The 3,628-nt window shown below is 35.7% G+C and overlaps 1 long non-coding RNA gene across 2 annotated transcripts; it reads left to right on the forward strand.

Annotated features, from left to right (window-relative positions):
* The first annotated feature begins 535 nt into the window (after window positions 1-535).
* On the forward strand, window positions 536-3,188 carry LOC149253185 (uncharacterized). 2 transcript variants are annotated; one of them, XR_016266142.1, is made up of 2 exons: window positions 536-773; window positions 2,807-3,188. It is a non-coding gene; the product is annotated as an uncharacterized LOC149253185 (long non-coding RNA). The 2 variants fall into 2 exon arrangements; XR_016266143.1 differs by lacking the exon at window positions 2,807-3,188 and adding an exon at window positions 859-939.
* Window positions 3,189-3,628: the final 440 nt, after the last annotated feature.

Consider the following 3,628-nt stretch of genomic DNA (forward strand, 5'->3'; position numbering starts at 1 on the left):
GATCATATTGTTGAGCTCGACCTCGTGGCCCCTAAACTGAAGAGTGCATTTCATATTAGTGAGGGTTTTCGCGGGGCGGAGGACACCAAAAAAACAAAATGAGACATATCCCAGACATAAATGGCCGAGAAACCTCCATCAATTCGGAATAACTTGAATTGGACGGTTTCTCGGCCAATTCGGAATAACTTGAATTGGACCGACCGAAGGACAACCTCCATACACGAAATCGATGTCAGCGGGTCCTTCTGACCTGGACACGCATCAGATCATCCCAGCAACTTTACATAGCCCAGGGCCGTGTCTTATCATGGGTGGTATACAGTGTGTTAGCTTGGAAAACAATTTAAATTTAATGCACTGTATATCATCCCCCATTACCATTGAATGGGGATGATATAATTGCTGTATATCGGTGGCGGCTCTAAAATATTTAATGCTGGTACTCTACTGAGTTTTACAACATGATTTGATGTGACTGTACACTGTTGGATTGACAGATTTCAAGTTTTCAGACAGAAGGACATCACCTGTGCGACGCGGCAGTGGCGTGAAAGGCACGCCTGTAAGTTTTCAGAGTGTTAGGTGTGTGACTGTTAAGACCTGTGACACCCACCATCAATATCTTTCTCTCTAACACTATCTTTTCATTTCACTCGTATTTTATCATCTGAATCGGCATCACCAGCGTTTCAAAATAAACTCTTTTCATGGTTCCATTTCTGAAATCCATGGCGCCATGGCTGTTTGTACCAGGGACTTCTGGAGTTCAGGTAAAGACACCTCGACAGTTTCTCATAGAACAATTAACTGCTTTGTTCGCCTTTTATATAATAAATATTTGTTATCGCTGTACAGTTAGTGGAGTCGAAAATTTTGGAGACGGTACAGGACACAGCTTTATGGAATGGGTAGAATTGAAAAGAAAAAAAACCAGGGTATGTGTTTATCTACCCATGTTTACATTTCTCTCCTTGTATTAAGAAAATAAGTCACTTAATGGCGGGTAAAATGGGAAAAAAACACATGGTGTATAGTATTAGTATATACTGCTTACATTTTCATTTAAATATTTTGTAAGAAGACAATGAATGGTCGTCTTACATTTACTTGTTGCTGAGGTTGAAGTTTGAAAAATAGTGGTGTGTGACTGAACCTTTTGTGGAACAGACAACGTCTTGTGAAACCTATGAATAAACATTATTTCTGAAAACTATGTAATGAGAGAGTTTTTAAGTCACCCATTATGTGAGCAGTTGCCTTGCCTCAAGGAAAAGGAGGCCGCGAGTGGTAGTAGCCATATTCACCATTCGTTGGAAAGATCCGGTGTTCTCAGCATTTTTTGTTGTTCCGGTCCCAGATCTCGTTTATGTTACTGTGAGTAAAGGCCAAGTTAGTTTTTCATTTTATGTCCATAGTTTTAGTGCGTCACTCGCTTAGGTTAACAGCTCTTGGTCAAAGGTTTGTTATAAAATGAAAGTTAAAATTTGCATAAATGTGAGTGAGTGAATGGCTGTCAAACACCTAGCAAGATCAGTCAGCTTTGGCCATCGTAGGGCCTTCGCAATACCGTCTAGGTATACTTAGCTCACAGGATTCATTGTAATGGAGCATAAAGCATCTGCCAATTCTAAGGAAATTGGCACAGTGCATTCCCAAAAAGACGGGTGAACAACAAACCGGGCAACTGCGTTTTCGAACTCCAAAAATTAGGGTGAACTCTATATGTTGGTTACATATCAAAAAAAATTGAATTGCCTCTTTTGTTTTTAGATCAACTAAATCAGATGGATTTTGTCTGGTCCACGTCCAAGCAGTTGAAATAGAGGTCCAAATTGTAAGAATTTATAGCCTCCTAGTTCTGTAGAAAGAAGCGCTGAAATTTTGTTATTTGAGTGGTAGAGATCTAAAATTCTGTTATATTGTCAAGGATAATGTCAATGAACAAGCTGTTGATGATCGTTTTACTCTAATTTTTACATTCATTTGGTGAACCAAGCTACGAGGCAGGACCATGAATTGATTTTAACCTTCCGTCCATTACAATTTTCACCACCTTGCAATCCATAGTTTTGTAGGCAATATATCCATCGCACAAAGTAGTATTCAACGTTTGAATCACATTGGATATAAAATAACCGAAGTAAGTATCCCTAACGGAATCAGTTAATTTAAAAAAAATCCATTAGATAAAAATAATGAAAAAAGGGACCGTAACAATATTTTTTTTTTCTTTTTCAATCTTAACGTCTGCGAGATTGATCCTAGGCCAAGGACCAATTCAGTTTGGTAAGGTTTTTCGTTTCTGGTCAACCATTTTTTCAAAGATGGTATTGTGTTTTATTGGGTCGGTAACTTTGGTTGGTTGTCTTAGTAGTTACCAAATTTGATTTGGAGACGGAAAAAATTTCGACCCTATAAAATCTAATAAAAAAAATTTAGATATTATATTTCTTAGAAATATTTCATATATATATATGACTGTTATTATATTCCAAACTGTCATGAAAATTTATTAAATTTTTCCTAAATAAAGATATGGATTTGCAATTAAAGTTTGTGATTTTATAATTTTTTTCTAATATTAAACTGAAATTTGTCATTTTATTATTTTTTTCCAATATAGAAATTATTATTTTTTATTTATTTTTTATATAAGAGTTATTGGTTTTCAACCAATTTGCTATGTTATCATTTTTGGTAAATTTAGAGTTATCTTTTTTTTTTTTTTAGCAATTTTGCTTTGCCATTTTATAATTTTTCTTTGTTTTTCATACCAAAATTACAAATTTGCTAATTTAAGCAGTCCCTGCATATCTACTGGGTGATGAAGAGATTATTGGCTAAAGCCTTGGAACAAGCTGCAACAGAGATGGCAGAACTGGCGCAAGGAGTCCCCAACCTAAGGAGGGAGATGAGGATTATTCAGATTACATTGGAGATGCAAGAAAATAAGCTGGAGGAAATTCAGCAAATGATAAGGGAAGGACAACAGGGTGCCAACAGGGAGACAAACCAGCGACCAGATATGTATTAATTTTGATGAAGTTGCATAGTATGGATAATTATAGTTTGCTTAAAGTATTAGATGAAGAAAATCGCTATATGCATACAAGTAGAAATAGAAATATGCAAGACTGTTTAGTTTATTTAGCATGGATAATCAGAATCTGGAACTTTTATTTTTGATCGGCTATTAAGAACTTTAGGTGGCTGAAAAACTCGGTTTCCCCAAGAGGGCGAGTTGAAGTCAACCAAATATGTACTATTTTGTTTTTGATTTAAAGTAATAGAAAAAGAAGAGTACCACCGTAGCTTACAAAAAAAATTACTAATTTGCTAATTAATCTTCCTATAAAAAAAATTACAATCTTCCATTAACTTTGTCTTTAGGTTCCAAACTAATTTTGCCTTTCCCTACATTATTTTCACTATTTTCACCAAGGCAAGTTGGGCACCTCCAAACTCGTATTCTCCCAAAAACAAGGCATTTGGCCTTTCCCTACATTATTTTCAATATTTTCACCAAAACAAGTTGGTCAAGTCCAAACTCGTATTCTCCCAAAAACAAGGCATTATTTATCGCAAGCCCCAGGGCTCTCTGTGAAATAATCATTACATATTTCAT

This window comes from Pinus tabuliformis, chromosome 7, assembly GCF_031772625.1.
Source record: "Pinus tabuliformis cultivar Carrire ecotype Pingquan chromosome 7, CPIR1, whole genome shotgun sequence".
Lineage (NCBI taxonomy): Eukaryota > Viridiplantae > Streptophyta > Pinopsida > Pinales > Pinaceae > Pinus > Pinus tabuliformis.